Source organism: Vombatus ursinus, unplaced genomic scaffold, assembly GCF_900497805.2.
Source record: "Vombatus ursinus unplaced genomic scaffold, bare-nosed wombat genome assembly UNPS02014799.1, whole genome shotgun sequence".
NCBI classification, from domain to species: domain Eukaryota; kingdom Metazoa; phylum Chordata; class Mammalia; order Diprotodontia; family Vombatidae; genus Vombatus; species Vombatus ursinus.
The window spans coordinates 46586274-46602533 of NW_020954577.1; the positions used below are offsets into that span (position 1 = coordinate 46586274).

General features: G+C 45.5%; 1 protein-coding gene across 1 annotated transcript in view; it reads left to right on the forward strand.

Moving 5' to 3' along the window:
* Window positions 1-316: 316 nt before the first annotated feature.
* The window catches only part of LOC114050548 (protein O-linked-mannose beta-1,4-N-acetylglucosaminyltransferase 2-like), a 36668-nt gene continuing 20724 nt past the window's right edge, over window positions 317-16260 (forward strand). Inside the window, exon 1 of the mRNA XM_027872327.1 lies at window positions 317-397. The gene's annotated coding sequence lies outside the window, so the exon portion shown is untranslated. The remainder of the gene's footprint in view (window positions 398-16260) is intronic.

The window sequence follows — 16260 nt, forward strand, 5'->3', positions numbered from 1 at the left end:
ACGAGGCCTCGGCGCGGGCATCGCCAGGTTCCATCCGGGGCGGAGACTCGGCTGGAGCTCGGCCGCCGCAGCTGAAGCTGGAGCCGGAGCCGGAGCCGGAGCCGGTGCAGGAGGAGGGGCCGCGCCGGCGGCCGCAGCAGTGGAAGCTGGAGCAGCCACGGGAGCAGCAGCAGCTGCGGCAGCAGCTGGAGCGGGAGCAGCCGCGGGAGCAGCCGCAGCAGCTGCTGGAACCGCGGGAACAGGAGCAGGAGCAGCAGCAGCAGGAGCAGCAGGAGCCGCGGCAGCGGCGGCTGCGGCGGCGGCGGCCGTGGTCGTGGCCGTGGCCGTGGCCGTGGGCAGCCTACGTGCACGACGGGGATCCGGCCACCTGTCCCGGCTCCACCCCGCGCATCAGCAGGTGAGCCTGGGGGGGGCGCGATCCGGGGGTGCAGGGGCGCAGGGGCTCCCCTCCCACCGCTCCCACCCCTCCGGCCTGCCCCGCGGGACTCCCGCACTGGGTGGGGCGGGGGAGGGGGCGCCATCCAAGCGCGTCAGGCGGACATCAGCCTCGAGAGCGCCCCCCAGCGCCTTCTGGTGTGGCTGGCGTGGGGGCGGGGGCGCGCCATCGCGGCCCTAGGTGACAGTTGGTTTCGAGGTGGGAGCTGGAAGGAGGTTTCCCGAAGTGCGCATGCACTTTGCCAGAAAAGTCCCTCCTTCGAGGGGGAAGAGGCTGGTGGGCTGTGTGTGCGAGGACAAAAGGGGCAGCTGTCGTGGTGGGCCCGATGGTGGTCCGTGCTTTGGGCCGGGGCCCTGCATAGATGACCCCCGAGAATCAGTTTGGGGGGCAGCTGAGCTTAAGGAAGCGGGGAGAGGACCCGATCGGCTCGATGGGCTGGGCATGTTACGGGGGAGGGGGATGATGACATCTTCTGGGATGATGCTTTTTCCCTTTTTCGCGGTTAGCTGCTAGGCCAGGGCTTGCATTTTGCAGCTCGTTGTGAGCGCCACGAGGGAGAGTCTAGGCCTGAAAAGCCGTCCTCGTGCAGCTTTGCTAAATTGTAGCGATTTTTCTTTCTAGACTGACGTTAACAAATGGTCGATTTCATTGAATGGAAGCTGCTGTTGCAAGGGTTGGCCACGAGGGGTGCCGCTGTGAGAATGCGGCTATCTCAGGGCGCTAGCCGGCATTGCTACCAGAAAGGCAATTATTCAAAGAACATGGATTCAGAATCCTAAGACCCGGGTTCCCGTTCTAGCTCTGTCTCTTTCTTACTCAGTGCATAAAATGTTGGGCCTGGAGGCAGGAAGGCCAGAGTTCAAATGCAGCCTCAGGCACTCACTAGCTGGGTGAACCTCTGTCTGCCTCAGTTTCCTCATCTGTAAAATGGGGACAATAACAGCACCTCCCTGGAAGGGTTGTTGTCAGGATCAAATGAGGTGATAATTGTAAGACACTTGGCACGGTGCCTGGCACATAATTAGTGCTATCTAAATCTTAGCTGTTACTGTTGTTACCTTGTGACCTCGGGAGAGCCTTTTAACCTCCAGAACCTTAGCCGCTGCTGTTATTGTTACTATTATTGTTGTGTGACCTTGGGGAGGCTCTTAATCTTCTTGGCCCTAGCTTCCTCTTCTGTAAAATGAGGAGTTGGACCAGCTCACGTGTACACTCCCCTTCCAGCCCTAAATCTGTGGCTTAGATCAGGGCACTTAGACTTGTACAGGGCAGTCAGGCTGGACTGGGAATCAGAGGACCCCAGGTCCTCTGTAGGATGGGGTTTGGCCTAGCTCGATGCCCTCTGAGGTGCCCTCTGGGTTAGATGACTTGCCCCAGGTCACACAGGTGGGAAATGATGGAGCTGGGCTCTGAACCCAGCTCCTCTGATTCCAGATCTCACGCCTTTTCTCGAGCGCCGCCCAGCTTCCTACCTTCTCTTAGAGCTCATCAAATCCAGCCTCGTCCTTTTTACAGATGAGAAAGCCGATGCCCCAGAGGGGAAGCAGTCTGCATTAGTTCACTGTGGTAGAAAGCAACAGATTTGCACTCCTGCTTTCTTACTCTTGATGGGAGGGGGCTCTTTCCACTCTACTGGGCAGTATCTCGACAAGTTTTCCTTTGTTTATATGAAGGATAGTGTGTTAGGATTTGAAAAGCAAGGTCCTAGGTTCACAGATCAGCCTGATCCAACTTCTCCTTTTTATGGATGAGGGGACTGAGTCCCAGAGGAGTCAAGGACTTGCCCAGGGGGTACCCAGGTAGTAGTGGCAGAGGACAGCAGCCCTCTCAGACATCGTTTCAAATCTGTTGTTCTGCATGACCTTGGTTCTGACTTCCCAGGCTCCTTTCCTTAGTTTAGACATGGTTCATTATTCTAGTGGATTGCATGGACGGAATTGAAGCAGTTTGAAATAGAATAAGGAAAAGGTCGGGGGGGGGGGGAGGACAGGGTGAGGCGTGTTGACAAGAGACCTCCTGACCTAGAATGAGTAATGCGCCAGATTTTTAGGAAAAATAGGCAAATTGGACCTGGATTTGTAGCTGTTGAGCTGGAAGGGGTCTCATGTCTGACTAATTCTGTTCCCTCATTTTACAGAAAAGAGGTTAAGAGATTTTCCCCCAAGTCACACATGTACTAAGTGGCAAAGGCAGAATTTGAACCCTAGGCCATAAGAAAGCCAGCTGATGTCAGGGATTGCCTTTTTTTTTTTCCCCCAAGGCAGATAATTCCCTGAATAACTCCAGGGGTCCATATGGATGCCTCTCATTCTCTTAGCTCCCCAGTCTGTTTATTGGGAGCTAATGTTCAAAATGAGGCCCCGAGGCCCCCAAGATCCTGAGTCATTGAGGAAAGATGAAATTATCCCAGGCTGTCAGCACCGGGAGGGACCTCAGAGACCATCTCCCCCCTCCTCTCGGTTTCCCGCTGACCAAGCTGAAGCCCAGAGAGTCAATGACAAAGCTGAGACGAGAAAGGGGACTTTGCTCCGTCGGGATCTTTCCGTCACAAGTGGGCTGCCGGACCTCCAGAGGCTGGGGGTGTTTCCCCCAAGCCTTGATCTGGGAAGGTGGGGAGTGCCTGGTGTTTGTATCAGACACCCTGAACTGGGGAGAGGGGGCCCTTGGGTCTAGAGTCTGACCGCCTTGTTTTTCAGATCAGGAAACCAAGGCTCAAATAAGTGAAACGACTTGCCCAGAGTCGTCCAACTGGCATTAGAGGCAGTATTTAAACCTAGAATTTTCTACTTCCTGCTGTCTGGCTGCTGTAATACTCCTTTAGGGAGCAAAGGATGCTGTGTCAGCAAAGACCCCTTGTGGATGGCAGTGGGTTACTGTGGTCTGTCTTACTCCCCATCTGGGAGTCGCAGGAAGTGATTGGGCTAGGGGCTCGACAGATGCAGAGCAGAGTTTATCTACTTACTGAGGTTGAGCACAATGCAAGGAAGTGGATAGAGCACCAGCCTTGGAGTCAGGAAGGTCTGGATTCAAGCCTTACCTCTGACATAACTGGCTGTGTGACTGTAGGCAAGTCCCTCAACCTCTCAGTGTCTCAAGCAACTCACTAAGACTCCAAGTGTACATGATGTATACATATATATAATATGTAATCTATAACAACGATGATAATAATTGACCGTATATATGGTGCTTCAAGGTTTGCAAAGGACTTTCCACACATTAGCATGTTGGCCCACAACCACCCCATGAGGTAGGTATTATAAACATTACCATTGTCTCCATTTTACAGATGGGGAAACTGAGGCAAAGTAGACTAAGACCTCAGCAATCTGTGATTTCATTCATTTGGATATTCCACCCACCGGTATAGGTCTCAGCCCCGTCCCGTCCATTTTAGTGGGTGGTCTTTGAAAGAGTCTGTGGATGAAAAATCCAGGCCCTTGCTGACAGTCAGATGCTAAGCTTCTTCAGATTAGGTGATGGGGCCCTCGAGTGTCAGAAAGTAGAGTTTGTTGCCAACTTTTATGCTGAGCCTTTCTGGCTCACTGGGACCTGCCGGTGTCCCCGTTGGCCCAGCCTTCCAGAGCCCAGGGTCACCCCAGTCTCATGGGGAGACTCATCAGAGGACTTTAAAGGAAAAAACTGGAGAAATTTTCAACAAGACAAAGAGGTCTGGTTAATCGGAAGTCAGCAAAGGTTAATCAGAAAATTCACTTAACCAGAATATTGCTCCCTGGGCATTCTGGGTTATTGAGATGTTGTGGCTTGTGGACCCAGGGACACATTAGAGGGTGTCATGTCCCTGCCGCCATCATCCTAGACCAGCGTTGCAAGTAAGATGGGGTACTGCTCCTAATTCTGTTCTTCACCCCGACCACAGATCCCCCCACCCCTCAGGACTTTCTTGGTCATTCCCCGGCTCTGACTTCGTTCTCAGCCCCAGAGTTGGCCTGTTCAACTCCGCGGCGTTCTCTGAGCTCAGATCCCTCGAGCTGCCTCCTCCTGCTCAGGAAGAGGAGGGAGGCACGCAGCTGGGCTAACTGGAGTACATCCTTTCATCTCAACCAGGCACTGCATCCAGGTATCCCTTCTGTTCTCTGACTGAGTCCATCTCGTTCCCCACAGAAGCTTCTCTTCTCTTCTCTCCTCAAGGCTTCCCTTTCCTGCCTTTCTCAGCTGATGACCTCATCACAGACTCCTTTGTGAAGACTGAGACCATTCACCATCAGCTCTGTCCTTTCCCCTTTTCATCTTAAAACCCTTTGACCTCATCCTCTACTGTTGTTCTTCTTCTAGTCTCTGATAATGTCCTTCCCCTTTCTAAGGCCAGTCCCTCTACCTGTGCCCCTGATTCTATCCCCTCCAGTCTTCTCTGTCACATTGTCCGCTCGATCATTACTACCACCCCATCTTTCCATCCTGAGTCTCTCCCCATCCACTGGTTCCACCTCAACTGTCTTCAAACATACCCATGTCCTCCCCATCCTTAAAAACCTTCACTAGACCCTGCCATCACCTCACAGTAGTCTCAGCCAAAATCGTAGAAAATGGCAACTCATCTCAACTTGGTTTCGCCTTGTTTACTCCTAAACCCTTTGTGGTACGGCTTATGACTTTATAATTCAACTGAAATGGCTCTCTCCGAAGTCATCAGTGACCCTTCATTGCCAGGTCGGATGATCTTTTCTCAGTGTTTGTGCTTCTTGACCCCACTGTTGTATTGTACCCTAGTGACCCCCCACCCCCATCCTGCAGCACATTCTCTCTTCCCTGGGTTTTCATGACACCACCACCAGGTGGTTCTCTTCGTACCTGTCTGACCACGCCTTCTCTTCACCCTAGCTCATCATTTGCATCATACCCCCAACTTGGAGTTTTCTCCGAGTTCTGTCCTGGGCACACTTCTTTTGTCTTTCTGTATTCTATCTCTTGGTGATCCCATCACTGATGAGTTTTATTTTCATTTCCATGCAAATTTATATTTCCCAGAAAGTCTCACTTTCTCCTGAGCCCCAGGCCTGCATCATCAGTTACATTCTGGACATTTCAAATTGGATGTTCTGGAGACACATAGAAGATTCAATATGTCCAAACCAGCTCATCACCTTTTTCCATCAACCCATCCCTCTTTCAAAATTCCCTCTTTCTGTGTTTTTCAAAACCCTTTTACTAAATAGGACCACACAGTAAGGCTATACAGATATAGCTTCCTAGGACCTTTGTGAATGGGGTGCCCTTGAGACATTAACAACTATAGCTGATTCCAGAAAAAAACAGTTCATCCAATCCAAAGAGCCACCACCCCTTCTTTAAGGGAAAATTGTGTGTGTGTGTGTGTGTGTGTGTGTGTGTGTGTAATCTATATATCTATATATCCACACACACATACACACAGATATAGATAGATACACACACATATATAATTTATTTCTTTTTTTAAATTTGCGTTCCAAATTCTTTCCCTCATCCCCTTCTCCCACCCATTGTGAAGGCAAGAAATGTGATATCAGTTATACATGTGAAAAATGCAAAATATGTTTCCATATTAGCCACTTTGCAAAAAAAGCAAGAAAGATAAAGCAAAAAAAAATTATGCTTCAGTCTACATTCAGAATCCATCAGTTCTTTCTCCGGAGGTGGATAACATTTTTCATCTTACGTCCTTCAGAATTGTCCAGGATCATTGTATTGCTGAGAATAGCTAAGTCATTCACAGTTGATCTTTGTACAATGTTGTTGTTACCATGTACAATATTCTCCTGGTTCTGCTCACTTCAATTTGCATCAGTTCACATAAGTTTTCCAGGTTTTTCTGAAACCGTACTGCTCATCATTTATTATAGTACAATAGTATTCCATCACAATGATAAACCACAACTTGTTTGGCTATTCCTCAGTTGATGGGCCTCCCCTCAATTCCTAATTCTTTGCCACCAAGAAAGGTCCTTTGTCTTTTTCTTAGATCTCTTTGGGATGTGGATCTAGTAGGTGGTATTGCTGGGTTAGAGGGTATGCAATTTTCTAGCCCTTTGGCCATAGTTCCAAATTGCTTTCTAGGATGGTTGGATCAGTTCACAACTCCATCAACAAACAGTGCAGTAACATCCCAATTTTTCCATATTTCCTCCAACATTTGTCATTTTTCCCGTCATATTAACCAATCTTTTAGGTGTAAGGTAGTATCTCAGAGTTGTTTTAATTTGAATTTCTCTAATTAATTCTCTAATAATTTTTTCGTATGACTATAGATTGCTTTGATTTCTTTTTTCCAAAAGCTACCTATTTATATCCTCTGACTTTCAATTGGGGAGTGACTCATATTCTTATGAATTTGACTCAGTTCTTTATATATTTGAGAAATGAGATCTTTATCAGGGAAACATGATATATTTTTCCCTTTCCTTCTAATCTTGGCTGCATTGGTTTTGTTTGTGCAAAACCATTTTAATTTCATGTAATCAAAATTATCCATTATACTTCCTGTGATCTTCTATCTCTTGTTGGGTCATAAATTCTTCTCATTCATAGATCTGACGTGTAAAATATTCCATGTTTTCCTAATTTACTTATAACATGTACCAATTTTGACCTTATCTTGGTATACAGTATGAGATATTGTTATATACCTAGTTTCTGCCAGATTACTTTCCAGTTTTCCCAGCAATTTTTGTCAAATCATGAGTTCTCACCCCCCAAATTTAGACCTTTAGGTTTATTAAACACTAGCTTACCATGATCATTTACCACTGTGTATTATTGTGTATCTAATTATTGCACTGATCCACCAGTACCAGATTTCTTAGCCAGTACCAGATTGGTTTGATGATTTTGCTTCGTAAGTTTGAGATCTGGTACAGCTCGGCCACCTTTTTCACATTTTTTTCATTGATTCCCTTGATATTCTTGATCTTTTGTTCTTCTAGATGAATTTTGTTATTATTTTTTCTAGCTCTATAAAATAGTCTTTTGGTAATTTGATTGGTATGACATTGAATACGTAAACTAACTTAGGTAGAGTTGTCATTTTTAATTATATTGGATCAGCCTACCCATGAGCGATTTCTATTTCTCCAGTTGTTTAGATCTGACTTTTAGTGTTTTATAATTGTGTTCATAAAGTTCCTGCATTTGTCTTGGCCGGTAGATACCCAAGTATTTTACGTTGTCTGCAGTTATTTTAAATGGAATTTCTCTATCTCTTGTTGGTAATGTACAGAAATACTGATGATTTATGTGTGTTTACTTTATATCTTCAGACTTTGCTGAAATTGTTAATTATTTCAATTAGTCTTTTAGTGGGTTCTTTAAGTATATCACCATATAGTCTGAAAAGAGTAATAGTTTTGTTTCCTCATTGCTCATTCTAATTCTGTCGACTTTTTTTCTTGTCTCATGCTGTAGTTAGTAATAGTGGTGATAATGAGCGTCCTTCCTTCACCCTGATCTTACCGAGAAGGCTTCTAGCTTATCCCCATTACAGATAATGCTTGCTGATGGTTTTAGATAGACACTACTTATCATTTTAAGGCAAACTCCATTTGTTTCTATGCTTTCTAGTGCTTTTAATAAGAATGATTTTATTTTATATTTTATATATTTTATCAAAAGCCTTTTCTGCATCTGTTGAAATAGTCATATGATTTTTGTTGGGTTTGTTATTTTTATGGCCAATTATGCTGATAGTTTTTCTATTATTGAACCAGCCCTGCATTCCTGGTATGAATCCCACCTGGTAATAGTGTATGATTTTTGTGATTTAATACTGTGATCTTCTTGCTAGTATTTTATTTAAAATGTTTGCATCAATATTCATTACGGAAATTGGTCTATAGTTTTCTTTCTCTGTTTTGCTCTTCCTGGCTGTAAGTATCAGTACCATATTAGTGTTATAAAAAGAATTTGGTGGGACTCTTTATTTGCCGATTTTTTCAAATAGTTTATATAATATTGGAATTAATTGTTCTTTAAATGTTTGGTAGAATTCACTTGTGAATCCATCTGGTCCTGGGAATTTTTTCTTAGGGATCTCAATGATGACTTGTTAAATTTATATTTCTAAGATAGGGTTATTTAATCTGGGCAATTTATATTATTTATATTATATTTTAAAAATATTCATCCATTTCACTTAGATTGTTAGACTTATTGGCATATAATTGGGCAAAATATCTCCTAATAATTGCTTTAATTTTTTCTTCATTAGTAGTGAATCCCTTTTCATTTTTTGACACTGGTAATTTAGTTTTCATCTTTTTTTAAATCAAATTAACCAATGGTTTATTTATTATATTGTGCTGTTGTTTTTTTTTTTTTTTTTTAATAAAATCAGCTACAATTAGTTCAGTGGTTTTCTTTCTTTCAATTTTATTAATCTCACCTTTGATTTTCAGGATTGCAGGATTTGATCTCTAATGGAGGATTTTAAATTTGTTCCTTTTCTAGTTTTTTTTTTTAAATTGCATGCCCAATTCATTGATCTGCTTTTTCTCTAATATATTGATGCAAGTGTTTAGTGACATAAAATTTCCCCTAAGTAAGTAGTGCTTTGGCTGAATCCCATAAATTCTGTCTGATTGTTGTCATTCCCTTTAAGGAAATTATTGATTGTTTCTGTGATTTGTTCTTTGACTCACTCTTTCTTTAGGATTAGATTATTTCATTTCCAATTAATTTTTAATTTATGTTACATGGCCCTTTGTTGAATGTAATATATATTGCATTATGATCTGAAAAGGATGCATTTAATATTTCTGCTTTTCCTTATTTGTCTGTGGGGTTTTTATGCCTTAATTCATGGTCAGTTTTTGTATAGGTACCATGTAATGTTGAGAAAAAGGTGGTATTTCTATTCCCATTCATTTTTCTATCAGAGGCCTATCACATCTAACTTTTCTAAAAATGATACTCCTTTCCTTAACCTCTTATTTATTTTCTAGTTAGATTTATGTAGTTCTGAGAGGGGAAAGTTGAGGTCCCCTGCTAGTATAGTTTTGCCGTCTATTTCCTCCTGCAGCTCATTTAACTTTTCCTTTAAGAATTTGGATGCTATGCCATTTGGAGAAGGTCTGTTTAGTACTGATATGACTTCATTTCTGTGGTACCCTTTAGCACAGTGTTGTTCCCCTGCTTATCTCTTTCAATGAGGTTTATATTTACTTTTATTTTTTCTGAAATTATGGGTGCTACCCCTGCTTTTTTTTTTTTACCTCAGCTGAAGCATAATAGGTTCAGCTCCAGCCCTTACCTTTATTCTGTCTCTTTGTTTCAAGTGTGTTTCTTGTAAACCCCTATTTCTGTTGAAAGCAGTATCGTTCTTTTTTTCTTTTTACAAGGAAGTCACAGCCAAAAAATTTATTTTTCAATATATTTAGATTACAAGATCGAGATTTAGAACTGGAAAGGACCTTAAAGGCCATGAAATGCAACCTGTTCATTTATAGTTGAGGAAAATAATGCACAGAGCAGTTAAGTGATTTGCCTGAGATCACACAGCTACTAGTGTCAGAGGAGAGATTTGAACCCGGGTCCTCCTGACTCCAAGTCCAATATTCTATACAACACTCCATATCTGAAATATATTTAACATGTATGCATAACTTTTTGAAGTTAAGAAGTGAAAGCACAGGGTCAGCTAGGTGGCGCAGTGGCTAGCGCACTGCCTAGCGCACTGCCCCCCCCCCCGAATCAGGAGGACCCGAGTTCAAATCCAGTCTCAGACAGATGACACTCACTAGCTGTGTGACCCTGGGCAAGTCTTAAACTTAACCCCAATTGCCTTGCCAAAAAAAAAAAAAAGTGAAAGCACAAAAACCAGATTCCTGTCTTTAACTTACGTTGGACCTGACAGTGACTCTATTAATTAAGTCATGCCATTACTGTAAAGCAAAGTACAGAGTTGGACTGACCAGATAACCAAAGGTTATCTAGTTTAAGCCTCCTCATTTTACAGAGATAGAAACTTGTTATATTTTTAAATGTGTCTTCCAAGAAAAATCTTCCCTATGGGCATTACTTTTACTATTCTTGCCTAGAAGAAATTGTGTAAGCTCACAGGTTTCTCCTAAATTTCTTCCAGTTTGCATCACTAGGGGTTCATAATGTTCTAAGCTAATCAGTAAAACTTAGATGATGATTCAAGCAGTACCATTATTCAAGAAACCTTTCCCAGGTCTCCTTCATTTTACTGCCGTCCCCCTGACGCTGCCTCATTTATCCTGGATGTAGGTTGTCTGCCCTTAGACTATGAATAGCCGTTTGAGAGCACGGTCTTTTGTTTTTTGTTTTTTGTCTTTTTTTTGCATATTTTCCTTTTTTATATCCCCAGTGCTTAGCAGAGCCCAGCCCTTAAAAGACACTTCATAAATGGCTTCTGTATGGCATGGCATTTATCCTGTATATACCCATTTATATATGTACATGTTGTCACCTCTCCCAGTAGAAAGCAATTTCCTTGAGCCGAGAACTGGCTGCTGTTGTACTCCCAAAGTCTGCCTAGCATTTAGGAGGTGATCAGTACTTTTTTGTTGATTGATTGATTGATTGGTGGATCTCATTCCCCTTGCTTTCTGGCATCCATCTCCTTGGTCTAAGAAGGGGCTGAGGCTATAGACAGGTAGCCTGCGGGCAGTGAGGCTGTTGGAAGAAAATCGGACACCATTAGATGAATGAATGAGATGCCGGGAATACCTCAGAGCGTCTGACCACGTTTTTGTGGTCTGATTTCTCGGAGCGTCTCAAGTTTCTTCCCATTTCCCAGAATCTCAGGGCCACAGAAAGGTTAAAGATATGAGCACAGATAGTGTGGAAGGCAGCTTAGAGGTTGTCTAATCCAACCTCATTTTATTTTATTTTATTTAGTTTATTTTCAGTTAACAAGTGTTTATTTTCTCTTCCTCCACACTGCCCCCCATCCGTCATCCATTTCCTCATTTTACAGACTAAATAGCCGAGGGAGGAAATGGCAGAATCAGGATTCAAACACACCACCTTTGAATCTCGCCCCAGGTTGAGTTCCCTTGCCTCACATTCGCATTGCCTGTCTGATTAGGAAGAACTTGGCAGTCTTGGATGCTCCAAGTACCGATGTTCTGTTAGTCAGTCAACAATCATTTACTAGGCGCTTCCTATGTGCCAGGCACTGTGCTGAGTGCTCAGGATTTAAGGAAAGAACAGAACATTGGGGGTTTCAGAGGCCCCAGAGGCTAATCCTGCTTTCTGAAGGGATGAGGCTGAGAGGACGATCTCTTTGGCTAGAGTGCTGTGGATGCCGTGCCCTCCCGGGGTAATGGGAAGAGCTAGCCTGGGCCTCAGTTTCTTCATCTGTAAAACGCCCAAGAGTGGGCTGGCTGACCTCTGCTCTCCCTTGCAGCCAGGGCCTTTGGGGGTCCTCCAAGGCCTCGCTGGGTCTGCCCAGATGGGTGCCGCCCCCCCAAAGAAGCTGTAGAATCCCAGCACCTTGTGCCGGGTTAGCCTCTACAGTGCGGCCGTCTGAGCCGTCTGTGGAAGCGGCATCCTGGTGGGTGAAGCCGCCTGTCGCCACGTTACAGTTAACGGGCTTTGTTTCTCCTTCTGAGACGGCCCCCTCCCTCTGTGACCAGGTGTGGGCCCAGGCCGTCTACCCGGGGTGGTCACTGATGCCGCTGAGCGGCAGGAGGAAGCTTCCTTCTCAGGGATGCTGCTGACCGAGAGGGCGTGGCCACGCCAGAGCTCACTGATGCTTCGTTTAACCGTCAATCATCGAGCATTTGTTAAGCACCCACTGTGTGCCCAGTACCGTGCTAAGTGCTAGGGACACAGAGAGAGACAGACACAGCCCCTGCCCTCCAGGAGCTCACCTTCTAATGGGGGAGACAACGTGCAGTTACTTAGAAACACACAAGACCCTTACACCAGGGAACACCCAGACTAACTAAGCCTACCCCTTTACGCAGAGACAGTGTGGTGCAGTTATCTAATGAACATCAGGGGAGGGATTGAAGCCAGGCGCTCCAGCCACTGCACCACACTGTCTCTTATATATATACACACACATATGTATATATATATATATATATACACACATGTATATACATACACACACACACATATATATATATTTATACATATATATGGTGTCCCAAAAGCCTTAGTGTGGTTTTAAGCTTAAATATGTATATATGTTTATAGTTACATATTTAATTAATGTATTTACTAATAATAAATAATAAATTTAATTAAATAAACATGACCATAATCTATATGTATATTTAATATATAATGTTAAATATTCGAACGCTGGTCTTCCTGACTCTGAATCCAGCTGGGCGGCCACTATATTGTACTCTCCCTAACAACAGTAATAATATTATGTACATAGTGTCTTACGGCACTATTCAGTTGGTCCTCTCCACGGCCTTAAGACGTTAAATGGTACAAATATTATTGTCTCCATTTTACACACAGGGAAACCGAGGTACAGAGGGGTTAGGCCTTTCCTGATCCTCCCAGATGCTAGTACCTTCACCAACCAGGACCTCCCCATACCAGTGAAATCACAAGTCTGGTTTAAAAATAACTGCTCAAGCCCTGTGCCGGATGCCGGGGTGATGAGGACAGAACAGCTCAGAGTGCTCCCTGCCCTCGAGGCTGTCGCCTTCTAGCTCAGTGGACACCTTGGTGTGGATGCCCTTCCCTGTTCTGGCCCTGGGAGTTAGGGCAGTGATCACGTGTAATGCGTACACACTTTTTAAAGATGTCCCAGAAAGGAGGCAGTTCCAGCTGGAGGCCACAGCCAGGAAGCCCTTACTGGCCGAGTGACCCTAGCCAGGTCATTTCGTGGTGCCGACCCGTATGGTCCTTGTCTTTATCCCCATCTCTCCCAATAGAAAGTAAGGCACTCCAGGGCAGGACCCTCTTCATTGCGGCCTTTTTTCCCGTCACCTGGCACATGGTGGGTCCTTAGGGAGTCCTTGATTAGTTGTTGGGAGACCTCCCTGGGCCTCTTTTACAGAAGCTGGCCAGCCAGAGGCCGCCTTTGGCCTCTGTATCTGTACCCCACCCTGGTTTCTCTCTCCTCCTGGCCCCCCGGGGCCTGAGCCGGGCAGGGTGGCAGCTGGGTGCAGCCCCCAGGGGAAGCGTGGGTCCCTTCCCCTCAGAGCCAGCCCTCAGCCTCCCTGGGTGGCACACGGCCTCTTCTCCCTCCCCACTCTCAGGTTCTGATCTCAGCAGGTGCAGCGGCCTCATTTACTGCTTCTTGCTGTGGCCGGTAGGAACAGACAGCATCCTAGAAAGGATCCATTATACCTGCGGGAATCATAATGTTTAACTGACCAGGGGGCTGAATGAGGCCAAAGAGTTGGCTGTGGGCCTTCTGCCTCCTCCAGCCTCCAGGAGGATTTTTTTCCTGTATTTTTCTATTGCAGATTTATTTTCAGGCACATTCTTAATCCTCTGCTCTTTCTTTTTATTTTAGAGTTTTTTTGTTTTGTTTTTGTGTTTGTTTTTTTTGTGAGGCAGTTGGGGTTAAGTGACTTGGCCAGGGTCACACAGCTAGTGAGTGTTATGTGTCTGAGTCCGATTTTGAACCCAGGACTTCCTGACTCCAGGCACACTCCACTGTGCCACTTAGCTCCCTCTAATCTTCTGCTCTTTGAAAAAATTCCTTTGCTCACTTGGGTCTCATCCCACCTGAGCCAATTAGGACCTTGTGTTTTGCACATGAGTTCAGTTTACAAGTCCGTGCCTTGGGTGGATAGAGAGAGAAATCATGTTTGTCTAATCAGTACTGAGATGAAAGGCAGATAGCTGGCCTTGAAGTCGGTATGTCCTGAGTTCGAGTTTCGCCTCTGACTGTCAGACACTGGCTGGTGACCCTGGGGAAATCACTGACCTTTTCCCTGCTTTAGGCAGCTCTAAGACAGAAGGTGCTTTGGTAGAGGGCATTTCCACACTAGGAAGGGATTTGCTTCCACCAACAAAATGCACACATTTTTAAGTTCATAAAATAAAATACATGGGGTCATGAAGGAAGAGAACAGAGTAAAATACTTATCAACTTTTCTTTTTTTTCCAAAATTCATGGATCCTGGGTTAAGAACCTTCAGTTTAAGTGAAGCAGGCCAGATTTGGCTTGGAGTTTGGAGAATGAAGAAGGGATTCTTTTTTTCTTCTTTTAAGGTTATTCCATGGACCTAGACAGGTTCCTTAGTGAATTATTTTTATTTTATTTATTTATTTTTTAGGCAGTTGGGGTTAAGTGACTTGCCCAGGGTCACACAGCTAGTAAGTGTCAAGCGTTTGGTCTGAGGTCAGATTTGAACTCAGGTTCTCCTGACTTCAGGGCCGGTGCCCTATCTGCTGCACCACCTGGCTGCCCCCCTTGCTAGCTTCTCTTGGAAGGCGGGACATGGGGCCTGCTGACCCGAGGTGGGATTTTGATCTATCTGGGGACAAGTAGTTTGAAGTAAGAGAGTGCCAGCCTACAATCACATATCACCTCTTCCCTGGTTGGGCAGGAAGATGTGAAAGTAGCATGATTAAAGTTAATGGTGCAGGGCCCTATAAAGGTCTAATGAAAAGCATCTTTCTTGTGTAACGAGTTTACTTTCAAAGGACACAGTTTTGTGGTCTCTGGGTACATTCCACAAGGCCCTGGGGAGGAGACTGTGTGGCGTGGAGCTCCCCCAGTTCCTTTCCTAGCATCATCCTCATCTTAGCAAGTTAGCATTTATATACCACTTTAAGATGAGAATAATAGCTAGTATTTAGATAGTACCTACTATGTGCCAGGTACTGTACTAAGCGCTTTACAATTATTATCTTATTTGATCCTCTCAGCAGTTATGAGGATCAAATCAATATTATTACCCCCATTTTACAGATAAGGAAACTGAGGCTGTCAGAAGCTAAGTGACTTGCCCAGGGTCACCCAGCTCTTCATGAGACTTGCAAAGAGCACTGGAAGCGGAGGTGCAGGGTTCAAATCCCAGCTCTGAGTGACCTGACCTCAGTTTCCTCATCTGTAAAATGACCGTGTTGGGCCAGATGGCCTCTGAGGTTCCTACCCCCTCTAAATCTGTGGCCCTTTTTCAGGGCGGAGCAGGACTGAAGGATCCGGGGTGGTCTTCCCAGAGCCCCGAGGAGATCAGAAGCTGGCCCCGGCTCCCCGTGCGAGCCCCCAGGCAGCCTCGATGAGCCTGGGCTGGGGGTGGAAGGAGAGGGCAGCACCTCACCGTACAGGCGAGGAAAAGCAAGGCCAGAAAGCGAAGACCCCCCTGGGGAGGGCAGAGAGTTGTCCAGAGGCCCGGGAGAAGCCCTCCTACACCAGAGGCAGCATTGGGCCCCTCCTTCTCCTGGGCCGGGCATGGGGGGTCTGGGGGGGGTCACTGCCAGACTGGGCTGGGGGAGGACGGGGAGGAGGGGGAGGGCTCTGGCTCGTCTTCCTTCCAAAGTGGGCCCTCCCAGCGAGGCGGGCTCCGCTCCTTCCGGACGTCAGGGCACCTTCCGTCAGGTAGTTTCTGGCTGGTGACACGCTGATGGCTCCTGGTGATTTAAATTGACCTCCTCTGAGATGAGAAGGCAGTTAACCTTAAAAACCTTATCTCGTTTGATTTATAGGTCTGCGTTTCAAAGGCAGCAACTGATTTGCCAATTACATTTATTGCTTTTCTATTCCTTGTCCTCCCTTCCTCCCTCCCTTCCTTTTTTCCTCTCTTCTTTTCCTTCTTTCTTCCCTCCTTTTCTCTCTCTCCCTCCTGTCCTTTCTCCTTCCTTCCTTCCCTCCCTCTTTCTCCTTCTCTTCTTCCTTCCTTCCCTCCCTCCCTCTTTTTCTCTCTCTCCCTCCTATC